The 16,785-nt window shown below is 56.2% G+C and overlaps 1 protein-coding gene across 3 annotated transcripts in view; it reads right to left on the bottom strand.

Moving 5' to 3' along the window:
- Positions 1–16,785, bottom strand: part of RASGEF1A (RasGEF domain family member 1A) — an 82,995-nt gene that overhangs the window by 11,910 nt on the left and 54,300 nt on the right. The window lies entirely within an intron of this gene.

The raw sequence follows: 16,785 nt of genomic DNA on the forward strand, positions 1-16,785 counted from the left end.
ATGTGTCAAACTGCCTGGGGGTTGCTCAGTGGCCCCCCATGCTGGGGCCACCCACAGTGGCCTGGCATGACCAGGAGGATGAGGATGCCCACCTCCCATTGCAATAGAGCCTCTAGGGGAAGACTTCCTGAGGCCTAGGAGAGTCTGCAGCCCTCTTGGGCCTCAGTTTCCCATTGCCCAGGGCAGCTGTGCCTGGGAGTTGCTGCGTGGGGATCAGTGAGGCACACTGGCCACGAGGCCTCTAAAGCTGGTGCCCCATGAGTTCTCTCCCTCCTGCAGCTGAGCGGCCTGTGCTACTGGCTTGTCCCACCCTCACCCCGCGTAGAGAGCAAGAGTGGACGAACAGGCACCTTCCTGTGCTGGCTCCCATGTCTGATGAACACCAGCCAGCAGGCCCACCGCCCGGCCCCCTCCTCTCCAGGCAGCTGGAGGCTGCCTCCCCATACACCCTCCATGGGCTTCCCAGCGCTCACTGCTGCTGCTGCTGCTGCTGCTTCTCCAGCCCTGGCCTGCTTTCTGACCCAAACCGGGGCAAGCTTCTGAGCCAATGTGTGAGCAAACGGTAGTCATGATTATTTTTGTCATGATACAGCCCAGGGCCAGTGCGCTCCAAGGTCCACACAATGAGATCCGACTCCCAGCCTCCAGCCCATCAGCCAAGCTTCACATGGGAAAAAGGGCACTCGGCCCAAATAACGTAGGCTAAGGCCAAACACCTGAAGGGTGCCTTAGAGTTCCCAAAAAATCTTCTGGAAAGAGAGTAAGAGCTCAAGGAAAGCCTGAGGGATTGAAATGCTCTTGGTCCCTAGGCTCAGCTGCCCCACCTAGGGACATGGCTTCAGACTCACAGAACACACCCCTCAACACACATCGGAATGCACATTCTCAGGCCCTGCCCCAGACCCGCCAAGTCAGAAACGCAGGCCCGGTCCTTGATCTGTCTTAGCAAGCCATCTGGGGGGGCTCCTGAGGCTGCCCAAATCCATGTGTCTTAGGCAGCCCCCTGCCCATGGCCCAGGAGTCCTCACCATGCTCCTCTCCCAAGGATCCTCAGCCTCACGGGGGTCTCAGTCCTCCAGGGCACCCCACCCACACCCAGACCAGATAAGACCAGACCAGCAAGCCACAGAAGGAGCTATCAGGAAAGGCCCATCCCTTTGGCTTGGGGTGGTGGCCCTTCCTTCAGCAGCTGGGCTCAGGACCCCATAACTGAACTTCCCAACTGCGTGAGATCCTGGATTGCCCATTTTTCAATGACATCAACATGAGTTTACATAAACGCACAGAAACACGTGGCCATCCACCACCACAGACCAGTTATAGAGTTTACTGCAAGGGAGCTGGAGAAGGAAACTTTCACTTTCCATTCTACACATTTGTAAGCTATTTGGTAACTTGCCTAAATGGTACATTCATTTTGTCATTTTTAAAATAACTTCGTTTTCTTTACTGCAAAGAGGCTGAGTTTGGAAATCAGCCCTTTTTATAAAGCCACTTTAGAGAGTCTGAAGCCCAGGGCTGGGCCTGTGGATGGAGCCACAGCCACCACCACGGGTCCCCTGAGAAGGCAGGCTTTGAAGCAAGGGTCTGGAACCCACTCAGACAGCAGGGAGCTGTAGGGTCCACCCCTGCATCTCCCCTGCCCAGGGGCCAACCGGGGATGCTCCCTGCCTACATGTACTCCTCTCTCCCTGAGCTCAGGGGTCCCGGGGGCCACTCAGCCCCTAACAGAGCCCCCACCCCAGCCATGAGCACTGAGGGGTCTCCAGGTGCAGCACCAAGTGGGCAAAGAGAGCACCCTCAGGTTTGAATCCCACTCTGCAACAGCCAGCTCCTTGCCGCTGGCCAAGTCTAACCCACCTCAATTTCCACAGCCATTGAGTGGGGATGAGGACAACCCCTGCCAAGCCCTCTACCTGCCCAGCATTTCCGCTGGCCGCCCCACCTGGCCCCCTCTGTTCTTGCACATGGCGTCCTCCTCTCCCTTCCCAGCAGAGCAGGAACTGCCATCCGTGGCCATACTCCTGTGTGTCCATTGTCCCCGACCAGCCCCCTTCTCAAGGAAGTACCCCTCCGAGTGGCGTCCCCAGGATCTGGGCTCCTGTCTTGGGCAGGGGAGTCACAGCAAAAGCTCTATCATAATAAGAAAGCCCAGACTGAGTATGTCCACAAGCCGTCAATGACACCAATGCTAGCACCGAATCATCTCGTTAATCCTCATAAGAACCCTCACAAAACCCATTATTCTCCACATGCTGCAGAGGAGGACAAGGCACAGAGGGATGAAGTAACCGGCCCGGATCACACAGCGAGATGTGGCAGTGCCAGGATGGCCGCGAAAGCAGCCCAGGAGACCTGACCCTGAGCTTGGCCTGGCCACTCGGAGCTCTGTCAGGATCCTCAACCTCTCAGAGCCTTCATTTCCCTACCCATGGAATGGGCACAGGGTGTGCTACGTCTGAGACTTGCTGGGAGGATGCAACGGGCACTTGCGGAAAGTGCTGTACACGAGACATGCTCTCCCCTCCCCACCCCGGAGGAGCCAACTCCCACAGACATGCCCACTCGGCACCCCACAGGGCTGCCCAGGACACACAAGTGCCGATTGTTCTAGACATGCAGGACCCCAGAGGTCTCAGAGAGCCCAACTCTGCACGGACACTCTCAGGCCTGTGCGGTGCCAGACCAGGACAGCAACACCACCAGGAACTCGTGGGCAGTCCAGAGCCGGAAACCGCCCGTTCTCGGGGGTTCTCGATCCTCTCTGAAAGCAGCTGGGCTCCAAGCAAGGTCCACTCATCAGCACCTACGCCCCACGCCCCGCGAAAACATAGCACGAGTTCCAGCCCCAGCCTGGCGCCTTGGAGAGTGTTTGCCTGTGGGAGGAGAGTGTGCCTCCCCGGGGTTAGCCCTGTGGCCTGAGCCAGAAGCACCCAGAGCTTCACGCAAAGCCCCTGCCCACCCCGCCGCCCAGCAATCCTGACTTACCTGGCTGGGGGTGCTGCCGTGCCAGGGCAGTTTGTGGGGGTGGGGGGTTGGTTCTTCCAGGTGAAAATGGGAGCAGGGGGTACAGGGAGCCTCTCGCTCCCCTCAGCAGCCCTTGGCTACACCCAGACACAACGGGAAGCTGCGGACACTGTGGGGAGAGCTCGGGAAGCCTCTTGAGGCCAGGCCCAGCTCAGGAGAGGATGGAGCCAGGGTGGGCCAGCCTTCCACGCCAGCTTCCTTAGGGCCCGAGGCTGGAGCCCGCACAAAACAGCAGCCTGTTTCCGGGAGGAGGAGACCGACTCACCCCCACCTCCCAACCCCGCTCTGCCTCCTTGCAGCTCTTCCTCCTCTCAGGCCCAGGCCGGAAGGCAAACGCCCTCCAGTTATAGATGCACTTGGCCCACAGGCAGGTGAAAGTGATTCACCACGTCCCAGGTGGGTACAGGGGCAGCCCTGGGGCTGGTCCCAGGTGCAGGCGGGAGAGACCTGTCCCAAGGGTAGGGGCAGCAGCCACGGCCCAACGGCCCAACGCTTGCCTGGCTCGCACATGCTTTACTTACTTTACTTGTTCTCCGGGGGCATCTATGGAGGAGTCCTGCCTGCACCTGGGCCCCAAGTCTCAAAGACAGCCAGGAGCCTCGGTGCTGGGGTGCAGGGGACGGGCAGAGGCAGGGCACTGCTCCTGCCCTGCAGAGTGGAACCGTGGCGCCTGGTGTGGGATGGGGTTAGGTAGGTGAGGCCCGGCCTGGCCGAGGCGGAGTCCTCGAGACCCTCTGCAGTGTCCAGGAGGCTTCGCCACTGACCTCTCCATCTTGCTGCCCCTTCCCGGGGCTCCCCCACTCCGCTCCATCTGGCATGTCTGCTGCTGCTCCCCAGAAAAAGAAGTGGCTACAGGGAGGTCCTGCAGCTACCCTGCTCCAGGGCTCACTCCTGCTCCCCCTCCATGGTCCAATAAGGGACATGACCTTGGGAAAACCCAGCCTCCTTCAACTCCATTCCTTGAGTGCTCCTTGTCTACACCCTGACCCGTGACTACCCACCCACACCTACCCACCCAGGTCCTTTCATGGGGCTTCGGGTCTGGGACTTCAGTGTGAGAGTCCAGAACGGCGTCAGGAGACACACCGGCTAGAGGACAACGGGGAAGATTGTGAGCTGCTCAGAGACTCACTTGCCCCGCTGTCAGCTGGGTAGACAGCTTCTTGCCCCACTTGCCTGGCAGGGTGGTGGTGAGGGCTGGACGAGAAAATGGAAGCCAACACTGCCAGGCCTGGAGCTAGATGCTACCATGGGCCGCCGTCTCTGTGCCTGGCCTCGGTGACCCCGAGTGGCCAGTACTGGCTGCCACCACTTCGAACCTCCAGCCCCTGACCCAGGGCCTCACACCCTCAGAAGGCCACATGCCTCTTGCCCTCAGCTGCGGGTTCTTATTAAGGCCTCATTCTGCACATCCATCCCGGCCCTACGCACAACCCAGAATTCAGTGGGGACCAGCTTACACCCCAGGGGTGAACTCGGATCAACGGGTCATGGGAGGCAGAGTCAATTCCCCTTCCTCAGTCCAGAGGGACTGTTGGAGACACACAAGTTTTACAGAGCCTCTCCAAAGACATCCAGTGAGATGGACTCCTTTCAGAAGGCATCCTGCGTGTCCATGCGCTCCCCGCTCCTTGCCTCCTGCTTCCCTGGGACCACACTCCCCCGTACATGCTGGCATAGAAGTTGTGGCTCAGGCTCCAGTCTCTGGGAAGCTAGGCTCAGAGAAGAGCGTCCGTCTGTCTTGTTTCTGTCCCCCTGGCCGGGACTACAATAGGCACGTGCTGATGGCTGAGCTTATGGGACAGGGCACTGGTCCCTGAACTTCACAGCGGGGTGTGCATGCAGGTGATTTCTGGTGCAGAACAAGGGCTCATAGGCAGAACCAGGCCATCGGAGCACAGAAGGTAAACCCCGTTCTCTGGGCTCTGCTCGGTCGAAGGACTGCCTGCACCTGGTCCTGGATGCTGGGGGGCTTCCCGCGGGGGACGGTCTGGAGCTCCGCAACCATGCAACTCGGACCCAAGGCCCCGTTCAGTTGACTCAGCTGAAGTACTTCACTTCTAGGTACCCGCAGCTGCCCCGCTTCTTGCACGCTCACACGTAGCACACACACCCTGACAAAAACATTGAGAACTTGGCCAGAGGGCCCCGTGGGGGGTGAGGGGGGAGGGGAGAAGAAGGCAGCACGGTGGGTGGGGGCAGTCTCAGAGACTTGGGGAGACTGAGGGGTGAGAACCCAAGCAGCCCCAGTGCCCCCAAGAGACCTGGTAGAGATGGGGAAAGAGGGTTTTTAGGAGGTTTCTGTAGATTATGAATCAAATTCCCTCTTGCAGCCTCTTTAAGAAACCTCAGCTAAAGATGTAATCGCCACTCACTGCCATGGTGTTTCCTGATGGGGCGCTTACACACGGGCCCAGCAAGGTCCATGCCCCTCCCTCGGGCTGCAAAACACACAGGGGGGCATCTGCGTCTGGCCACACGCCCCCTGGAAGGGACAGGCATGCCCGCGTACTTGTGTACACCTTCTGTGACCTGGAGCACAGTCCTACTTGCAAACTCCAGCAGGGCCCAAGATGGCCTTCACAGACACCACACCCCATTGCTGTCTCCCCCAGAGCCCCCCAGGCCTCTGGGAGCTGCAGCTCTGACGGAGGCCCAGATCTTTCTGGGCCAGGGCCTCACTACAAGAGCAAGAGCCTGCTGTGGGCAGCCAGGTAGGCCCCACACTGTGTGTGTCGGTAAGGGTCACCCTCCCACCCGCAGGCTTTTCCTGCTTCCTGTACTGAGCTCCCCAGCAAGGCCGGGGGAAGCCTGACACTGCCCAACGGGCTTGTAAAACACTCCCACAGTGGAGGAGCTGACGTCGTCACAGTTTACTAGAACATACTCGGGGAGGACCCTGACTCTAGAGAAAGACTCTATAAAGGACCCTGACTCTAAAGAAACATCCAGTCACTGCGGTATCCGTGCACTGAGCCATCCGTGTTCACAGCTGTCTGGGCAGCCCCATCCCCCTTCCTGAAGATGGCCATGTGCCCACCCGAACCTGCCCTCATCTCCGGCCTCCCAGCCCTAGAGGGAGCCTCCAGTTCACTGCTGGACCGCGCCCCTCAACGGCTTCACTCAGAGGGGCCAGATGTGAGAGGAACCTCATCCCAGGAGGGGCCATGGCCCACCCCAACGCTGAGCTCCCCACACCAGCTCTGTCTCCCAAGCCCTGTCCTGGGACTCCACCCCGACCCAGGGCATCTGCAGGAAGCAAGCACTTCCTTCGCCCAAGAGGAACTAATGGAGGAACACGAAAGATAACCGGCTGACCTCAGCCAGACCCAATTCTGCCCCAGCCAAGAGTGGGGACAAGAGCCCATGGAGGGGACAGTCCCCTGCACAGCAGGACGAAAGTAGTGTCAGGCCTTCATTTGACTCTGAAGGGGTGGACTGGGGTAGGATCCCAGAGCAGTCAGAATTTTAGGACTCCTTCCAGATGGTGGGAGTCTGCAGTTCTGGAAATTTCTGAGACACACAGAAGCAGGGATAAGCTTTCCTTTAACTAATCTTCGAGTGTTTGTCATCAGGAGTTGGAGCGCAGCCATAGGCTGGGCAACACACATCTCACACTTGCTGCAATGCCCCCTAACCCAGGGGGTGGCACAGAGACACCCACGTTTCAGATGAGAAACCTGTGTACTGGTGCTCAGGTAGGTGGCGGTGACTACGTCTGCCCCATAGCCCTGCTCCTTCTCAGGACTGTCATTTCTGCTCCTCAGTGGCCCTGACTGGGACAGGACCCCCTGAGCATTGGGTGAAGACTGAGGCCCTCGCCCTGGACATGTGGATGAAGGCCCACTCCGACGGCATTCTGCATATAATTCCAGGGACTGATGGGGTACCAGAAGTTCCTCCACTGATGCGAGGTTAAGAAGCCCAGCTTCCTGGAAAACGGGGACAAAAATGGCCTTCGGGGCCCAGCCGGCATGAGTCCCCAGGGGCGTACCAGGAGGCAGAAGAGGCCCCGCCGTCCTCACCCCTGCCAGGCTTCGCCAGGGATGCTTCTTTTGGAGGCAGCACGTGGGCTTCTATTTTTTAACCTACTCCACAAAAACGAAGACTATTTTTAGCTCAGCAAGCTGCAGGGCATCACAATTAGCAACTGAAAATTACACATCTTGCCAGTCTCCCCTCTTTTGGCTGGAGGAGAAAGAGAGACAGAGACAGGAGGGGAGGAGGGAGGGAGAGAGAGAAAGTGCTCCTGGAGGGAGCTGTGTACCAGCCCTGTCACCCCACCCTAGTGGGCCACTTAACCAAGAGGGCAGCTTTTGGCACAGATTTCAGAATAAGTGCATCCAGTGAGCTATCTTGTTGCATCCCAGTTCCAGAAAAATCCAGCCTTGGTGGGAGCAAGCGGGAGCCCCATTCGCACTCAGAGGCCGCAACTGGGGGGAAAATCTTGCTGGCTACTTGGACCAGGGCCAGAGGCACACAGAGCCCCAGCCCTGCTGGGGAATGTGGGGCAGCCAAGGTTAGGCCAGGAGCACCAAGGCCCCCATCATCCTTCTAGGGTTGTCTACTTCTCTAAAATCATTTGCCCTGTGGTGTGGTAGGAGGTGGGGTGTCTCACAGAACCCTCTCCTTGCCCTTCCATCCATCCATCCATCCATCCATCCATCTACAAATGTTACCAAAGACCTGCCTAGACCCTGGGGATCCACCAAGGGGCCCCCACTGGAGCAGATTGTGGCCACTGTGCCTGACCATCCACATATATGGGTGAGCTGTCAGGGGTCTGACAGGGACAGAGTGTGGGGACAGAGCAGATGGGGACCTAACCAGGTTGAGAGACTGGCCTCTAAAGGAGGCTTCTAGAAAAGGAAGTGGAGAGGGAAGGGCTAGTGCCAAGGTCTCCAGGCCCCAAGACCTACGAGCCTTCCAACCCACTGGTTCCCTGGAAATCTTCCCTGAAGCATGTCTTGCTTGCTCACTTCCGAACAAATATTTCCTGATTCTCTTTCGGCCACATTAAATGTGGCTCTATGGAGACGCCTGGGTGGCTCAGTCGGTTAAGCCACTGCCTTCGGCTCGGGTCATGATCCCAGGGTCCTGGGATGGAGTCCCACATGGGGCTCCTTCCTGGGCAGGGAGCTTGCTTCTCTCTCGGCCTCTGCCTGCTTGCGTACATGCGCTCTCTCTCTCTCTCCCTCTCATTGACAAATAAATAAATAAAATCTTTTTTAAAAAAAATGTGACTCCACGCCGGGCTGCCGCGGGCAGGGTGTCCTCCCTGCCTTCCTCCCCTGCCTACATGGGAGACTCCTCTGGCATTTGTCCAGGACGAATCACCCCTACCAGCAAGCTCTCCTGGGATCTGAAGGTGACCCCCATGGGGTGCAGACTGGGGAGAGGAATCGACTGAGAGGAATCCCTGCCCTTTATGCAGCAGAGAAATGTAAGTAGGAGGTTGCAAGACAAATCCAGCCTGTAGATGAAATGCTTGTTGAAATGCACGCCCTCCCACCACGAAGCACAAGGCCAGACCAAGGCCTCAGCTCCCAAGCAAGACAGGTCCGGTGGCAGAGACAGGGCCACCTTAGTTCCCCCATCACCCCACTTAATGTCCCCTATCCTGTGACCCTGCTGTTTCCCAACTCATTCCACAGACCAGAAAATGACAGCAAAAGCTGGAGGGCCCCGGTGGACACACAAGCCACCGAACCATGGCTCCGCAGTCCAATCTTCATTGCAGGGTGGCGGGGGAGGGGGAGAGATCCGGAGGGCTCCCCCAACCCCAGATCCCACTAACTGGCAGAAAAATCCAAGTCAGAGAGCCCAGCCTAGCCGGGAGCAGCCGTGTGCCAGACCCTTGGGCTGGCGGGGGGCTGGGGGAGGTGGGGACTGCTGGAAGCCTGGCCCTGGGGACACAGTGCCCACAGCCAGGGAGTGGGGAGAGGCGGGGTTGGGGGGGGGTCTGAAGGGAGACAGAGGGAGGAGGATTACCTGCCCCAAGTACAGCCACCTGCCCTCTCTTGTCCTACCACCTCTGCCCAGCTCTCTAATACACCTGTCATTCATGACAAGCTCCGTGTCCCTCCCTCCTGCGCCTCTCCTTCCCTCTCCAGGTCCTTAGAGGTAAGGCTGCTTCCCTGCACTGGGCATTCAAACCCTCTCGGGAGGCCTCCATCCCCACTTGGGGCCGGGGGGCGCTGGCAGCTCTTCGGGCAGACTGCCCAGTGACCTGCCAGTGGCCAAGCTCTTGGGGCCCCATCTGCAAAGGGCACAGATAACTCCTGCTTGAGAGAGTCTGCTTGCTTAGCTCACAGTCATTTCCGTAGACTCCAGCAGGTACAAGAGCTCCCAAGAGCCAAGACCCTGCAAGCCTTACGTTGCCCCGGCCCCAGGCCAGCCATCTGGCTCAGGGGGCTGGATCCTGGGCCACGGGGGAGCAGCTTCCTCTGGGCCTGCTGCCCATCTGCCTCCAGCTGCTCTCCCCAGGAACAGAGGACCACCCCCAATAGCAGAAGGGCACAAGCAGCCCCACGCCTGAATTCAGACACCCTGAAGGCAGGAACCTCCCTACCTGGGAGTTGTTCTCCACCTCCCCAAACCCCAGCTCTCAGATCTTCCTAACTTTGAGCTGAAACGTGTCTCCCTAAAGCGCCAGAGAACCTGGTCCTGTCTGCTGGGGCCACGTGCCGCAAATATTTGGGGTCTGGCTGCAAGCAGGAGCTGGGCATCCCACGGACGGGCAGTGAGGTCTGACCACTCCACGAGCTGGGACCACACTGTCCTCTGCGAAAAACCAGCAGCTCCAGTACCCGTTTCATGGGTGGCAGTAAGCACGCCACGAGGCCACCTTGCTCAGGACGTGTGTGGTACCTGCTGAATTGGGTGGACTTGTCATCAAAGTTACCTGCTGCCTTCCTAGACACAGATTATGGGGGCTGGTGCTGTCCTCTCCCTGACACCACCTCTGGGGTCCCTTCACCTCCCCATGCCCAGGGCAGCAACAGGCCCCTCCTGGCCACCAGAGAAAGTGGACAGAAGCTACTTCCTGCTTCCAGGTGAACAGATCCACTGACCTGGCAAGTGGGGCTCAGAGCTGGCTCTGGCCTCGGGGTGGCTGCTTGGCCCCCGCCCCAGGTGGGGACTGGCAGGGGTGACACACCCCTGTGCATGGGTCCTCAGCCCTCCCTCCCTCTGCACCACCATGGACTTTCCAGCAGGGAGCTCCTTAGGAGGACCTGGCCGGTCCTATCCCTGCAGGCTGGGCCTCGGGAGTCCCCTGCCACTCCCACCTGTGTGGCAAGGGAGGACAATGTTTTACATGAACCCAGCTTACCTTCCTGTCCGCTGCAGACCTGGCAGGGCCGTCCTGGGGCCTGGCGGAGGGCTGCAGCCGGACTCCAGCCAGGAGGCGGCCGCCATGGGAACCAGAGCCAGCCAACACCTCGAGGGGCACGGCCTCCACAAAGGCCCTGCCTAGGGGCGATGCTGATAATTAAAGGTTTGTTACAGATGCACGTTCTATTTTTTTCCCCTTCTGAATTCCTTCCTAGCACCAAATACTATCTGAGTTGAGTGAAGGAATCTCGCCGGCTCCTCTTCACACTCCTAAATACAAATCCTGCCGAGCCCGGCTTTTTTCCTCGTTTTTTCCCTCCTTCTTTTCTCCTTTTCTGTCCAGTCAGCTTCTTCTGGTGGCCACTCAGGGGACAAAATGTCATTGTCCACCAATAACCATCCCATTATTGAGCCTTGAGAGGCCCAGGGACGGAGCAGGTAGGATTTCAGAGAATCCCTGCCCTTTCCTACAGGGCGGCTGGCTGGCATGCGGGCCTCCCACCCGGGCCACTCAGGGCCCTCAGGGCCGGGGGCGGATGCCTGGGGCCTCCCCGTCCCCAGCCCCTTCTCCTCTGGCCTCCTTCCCCCTTGGGCCCACTCCGCTGGATTCCACAGCGGTCACCCCGGCACCCCTGCACGCGGGCGGCTTGGACTCCCGAGGCTAAGCCGGGTGCAGGCCGGGACAGGAGAGTGACCAAACTGAGATCAACTTGGGAGCCAGTCCTGTCCTCTCTGGGCATCCTCTCAAGGTGCCCCGAAGGGGAGTAGGGCACAGGTGCACATGTCTACTGAACTCCCTCCTCTAGGGTCCCACCTAAGGGGCTCCTACTCAGAGCCTGCCTCACACTAGGGCTCCACCCACCAAGTAGGAAGAGCCCAAATTCCAGGAGGGTGACAGTGAGGGGACTGCATCAGAGCTGAGGGTCCTTGAGGGGCAGGGAGGCTGGGTCCCTCAGCGTGGATGTGTGGGGTGGGGGATAGGCCGTGGCCCAGACCTTTCCAGGAGTGAGTGTCAGCCTCCACCTCCGAGGCTGCCTGGGGTTGCTGGGGTAAGGAAAAATAAGAACGGCACAGTTCCTTTATTTTTAAATGACATCTAATTAGGCTGAGCAATGACTTTCCTTTGTGTTTAAAAACAAATAAAAATCAATTTCCTTTACCTGAATTGTTATCCTCCTGGCAGACGCCCCCTAGGGGTACCCCTGGGACCCCTCTGTGCTGCAGGAGCCAGAAGCTGGAGGGTTCTGTGTACTGGCCTCTGGGTGGAAGGTGGGGGGTCTCCCAGCTCCCTGCTGGGCCCAGAGAGCCATGGCCTTGTCCGCCGGCCACAGCCTCTCAAAAGGACAAAGACACACATCTTGACCCTCCAGCAAAAAGTTTCCCACTCCCTGTGCCACTTCTCATGGACACTCCCTTGTACACACCTGCTATGTCCCCTGGCCCAGAACCTGGCCAGCCCCCAGGAATACCAAGGGCACAACTGCCTCCATCCTTCCCCAGGGCAACGTACTTCCCCACACAAGGCACTACACATGCTGTCATCCCATTTTCCAGAGGAAGGAACAAAGGCTGAAAGGGCTATGTCATCAAACCAGATCTTATAAGCTCCAAAGTGGGGGCTGAGATCTGAAGCCTGGTGAGTAGGACCACCACGATCTAGAACCATGACCACAGGCTCAGGAGAATGGCAAGCAGGTACAAGACAAAGGCAGGTGGGAGGCAGCAGGCACCCTGTGGGATGGACTCAGCCTGGACCACGTGGAGCTCCCTGCTTGGAGTGTGCAGAGAGGGCCCTGATGAGCACTGTGCTGGGGCTGGGCTGGATCTGGGGGGCAGGGGGCGATGGTCAGGCCAGGGTCCCAGGGCCAGCCATGCATGTGCCCTCAAGAATCCCTTGCTGGGAGGGATTCAGGACCTTCCTCAGATAGCGCAGCAAACTCACTACCAATGAGACTTTCACAGAGAGCTTCTCCCCTGCTGAGCCATCCTGCACCTCTCCACAGCACCCTCCAAGACATTACTAACCACATTCCAAATGAGCTACAGACCAGGAGGCTAAGGACAGCCCGAGGTCACTGGGGGCCTAGGCACGTCTCCTCACTGCAGGCTGGTTCTTTCTGCCAAGGGCTGAAAGGGAAAAGCGAACAGGAGACTATGTCTGCCCTGCTGTGCCCAGAAAATGGGTCACCGGTCCAAGCCCAAGCACAATGCAGTGAGCTCCCCTTTGTGGACCAAACAGCAGAACAACAACTAGAACCTTCTACAATTTCTGACAAGTGGGGGATACCCAAAGACGAGGAGTAGAAAGGAATGAAAATAGCGCAGTGCGTTCCCTTGACCCAGGGGCATAGAAGCATGAAGAAACAGTACATGGAAACCATGCTGTCAAAACAGAAAGCCATATTCTTCCATCCAGAATATTCTACTGCATTGTTCACACATCCTGTCACCAGTGAAACCCCACAAGAGTCCCCAAACAGAAACACACAGGTGACCAAACATTGTGGACACAACTTAACACAACAGCTGCATATTAATAAAAAATGATGAACCAAAAAACTCTACCCACTTGATTGAAAAAACTTCCCTAAATCGTATCTGTGTTAAAGAGGCAATCAAAACTCCAATTACAGACACATCAGAGAAATAACCCTTATAAGAAAACTCCTTAGGAAATTCGAAATGGCCAAAGGTGTTCTCAGAGAAACATTCATAGACTTCAATATATTTTAAGTAAACAAAAAATGGAAATGAACTCAGCACTGACTCAAAAAGCTAAAAAGAGATTCCAAACAAAACAGACCCATAGCAAAGCAAACTACAAGGAGGAATTACTGAAAGGTAAATTAGTGTATTTAATGAAATAGAGAATAGAATTTGCTGATTAAAATCAAGGGCTGATTTTCTTTTGAAAACACAAAACGGAAAGATAAACTTCTGGCAGTTCTAATCAACAAAAGGGTCGAAGAAAGTGAAGGAGGAAGGAAAGCAGGAGAATGGAAGGGAGGGAATGAAAGGGCAGGAAGATGGTGGGAGGGAGGAGATGCAAAAATACAGCTATTAGGAATGAAAAAGGGAATCTAGCCTCAGATATGGAGAAGAAACTTTAAAAGAATCAACTACATAAATTTGTGTTAAAAGATCTGAAAGCATTTTGAATGGGGATATTATTTAGAAAATATAAACAACCAAAATAGACGAAAATGCTTAAAACCCCAAAAAACCAATAACCATAGTACAAATTAAAGTAAGTTGACAGCCAACCAAACTGTAGGGAAAAATTAAACCAACTCCTGGCTGAGACAGTTTCTAAAATGAATTATTTTAAGCCTCGGAGAATAAGATAATTTTATATGATATTTAAACTATCTCAACTATGCAATTCATATTGAAAACCCTTCCTATTCATTTTACAAAGCTGACATAACTATGATTTATAAATGTGACAAATCTGTCCCCTAATAAAAAGTACAGATAAATTCTTACTTATGAATATAGATGAAAAGTACCCTAAGCAACTTATCAGTAGAATGAACCCAGAAGCATTTTAAAGCACAATTGAGTCTGACCCAGTGGGATTTATTCCAGAAACATGAGGATGATTTAGCTCAGGAAAGCTAATAAGTCAACATATTAATAGGTCCAAAGAGGAAAGGAATTTGATGATCTTGCTAGATATAGGAAAGCCTTCAGTGAAATTTAATATCCATTCTTGGTGGACTCTCTGGGCAATTAATGAAAGAGAAGAGTATTCTGTTCATGACGAAGAGTATCTATTGGAATTTAGAGCCAATTTCAGACTTCGTACAACATTAGAGGCCTTCTCATTAAAATGAAGATCAAGCCAAGGACAACTGCCGTTATTAAATGTCATTTTGCCCCTTTCAGAAAACACAATACGATAAGAAAATAAATAAAAGATACATTAGAAATGAAGAGCTAGAATGTTCCTTATGTGCAGATAATCTGATTAATTTCTGAGGCTTTCTAGAAGCCAAACTGAAAATCTGTTCAAATAGTAAGAGAGAGTTCACTTATCATTTAACAAACATTTTTTAAAAAATGAATAACTTACCTATCTACCTCCCTTAGGTACAGGTACAGGTGTCCCTGTCCCCAAAGATATCCCCACTCAGTCTATGTGGAGCAGGATGCTCACTCGAGCGGCAGGAATAGGGAGAGGTGTGCGTGAGCCCGTGCCCTGGGGCCTCCCAGCCCTGCAGGTGTCCCAGCCTTTAGCCAGGGACACAACATCCACGCAGGTCAGCTACCTCTGTCAGCCACCTGGCCCACAGCATGCTTTCCTGACCACACACCCGTAACCCCATACCATTGTGCCCTCTGGGCCGGGCACTGCTGGTTTCTAGCCTCTTCTGGGAACCTGCCAGCCCTCTTCTAAGGACATTGCTCACAGCCCTCGTGCTCACGGGAAGGCCAGGCTCTGGGATCAGTTAGCCCCAGAATGAAGGTCAGCTCCTCCTGCTCCTGGTGCTGCCACAGCCTTTGACCTTGGAGACCCAGTTTCCACGTGTCTTCCTGGCACAGCGACCTCTTAAGGGTTAAGGAAGACCCAGAAGCTGGCCCCGGGGGTCCTCTGACTCACACCCGCCAGCCCCACCTCAGGCAGGGGGCGGCTGGTGTGGCAGCCACACTGACATTTGGGAAATGCTGTGGGCTTGGCACCTGGTCAGGCAGGCGGGTATGAGCAGGATGGTGAGGGCGGGATTATTCCACTGGAGGCTGAGGTGCAGGACAGTGGACTTGCCAGAGAAACCCCACGTGTGACAGGAGGCCACAGGGCCAGAGTCCTTGCAAGCCCCAGGACTTTTGAGGGGAGAGGGCAAAGAACCACAGTTAAGGTCCCTGGCAGCCCTCTTCCTCCTGAGTCCCCGAAACTGGTGCCTTCATGCATATGCTCCCACCTGACTGCTCACCCAAGGGCCCCCCAACCTGTCCTTCTCTGGGAACCCCCTCATTGTCCTGGAACCCTCCGGGACCCAGCCAGCCTAGAACCTGGCATGGTGGAGGCATCCTGGTCTGGGAGCCACTTCTGCCCCTGACCTCCTAGCTGAACTCAAGTAAGCCAGGTTACTGCGGGCCTCAGGGTCGCCATGTGTAAAACAAGGAGGCAGGACAAAGTAGTCTCCATGGGTCCTTTCAGTCCATATGTTTGTTCCTTCCTTCCTTCCTTCCTTCCTTCCTTCCTTCCTTCCTTCCTTCCTTCTTTCCCTCACTTAGTCAGCCAACATCCACGAGCCCCTACAGACCTGTGCTGCACACTTGGAAATGGAAGAACCCACAGACCTCAGTATCTGCCAGGACAGACAGACGTAACACCACAGCGCAGGGCAAACAACTCAGGACCAGAGTCTGCGCTGAATGCTGAGGAAGCACAGGGAGGAGGACTAACTGTAGGAAGAAGTCAAGGAGGGCTTCCTGGAAGTGGCGATTTTGAAACGAACCTCCAAGGATGATGAGGGGTTTTCCAGTAGGTTAGGAGAAGGAAGAGCAAGGAGACAGCAGTCCTGACAGACCCAGCCCTCTTCGGTTCACTCACCAGTGGCTCCCTAAAGGGGGGCGGGGCACAGAAGCCCAGAGGTATGGTGGGTTCAGGCAGTTTCCAGAGGTACCCCAGCTCCAACGTAGGCCATGTCATTTCTGTATCAAACCCTACCCATTCCAAAGCATCACGGGACTCTCTCCTCCACGCAGCCTGCCATACTGCCTAGCCCTTAAAGACTGCACCACTGCAGTCCAGTACTTAGTAGATACAGGACCTGCAGCCAGTGCTGTCCCCAGTACTCCTGCCCTTGGCCTGTCCCTGACGCATGCAGCAGCCAGGTCAGCACAAGATCCTGCAGCTACCTCAGCCCACATTGCTGTCCTTTGTGCAACTCACACAAAGGGTCCCCACCCCAGCGGGCAGAACCAGCAAGATGGTGGTGTGGGGCCTGGGGCAGGCTGGGCCCAGGGCCAGGCTGTCCTGAGCCAGGAGGCACAGGTGTAGGCAGTATGGCCAGGAGGCAGCAAGGGGCCCAAAGGACAGGGCAAGCTGGGGCTCCAAAGGAGCCCTCCATGTCAGACCTCTCCCCAGGCTCCACCCTGCCCACCCACGGCGAGGTGACATCTCCCCAGGGGATGCCAAGCCACTTCTGCCTCCTGCCCACTCCCAGCCATTCCACCTGCATCCTTTCCCACCTTTTGCTGAGGGCAATGTCCTTCCTGGTGTCGGCCTGCCTCTCTCTGTCCCCAGTGCCACACCTCGGCCCTCAGCAAGTCCTCTTGCTTTACTTCAGAGTGTGTTTGGATTGGCTCTTCTCTCCTCCACTGCTACCTCCTGGATATGAGCCCCTGGGGCCACGGTGCTGGCCCCACCTCCTCTCCTTGCCTCCTCTGTTCCTAACATCCAGCCTCCAGTCTGGC

This window comes from Lontra canadensis, unplaced genomic scaffold (assembly GCF_010015895.1).
Source record: "Lontra canadensis isolate GAN:19392208 unplaced genomic scaffold, GSC_riverotter_1.0 scaffold3, whole genome shotgun sequence".
NCBI lineage: Eukaryota > Metazoa > Chordata > Mammalia > Carnivora > Mustelidae > Lontra > Lontra canadensis.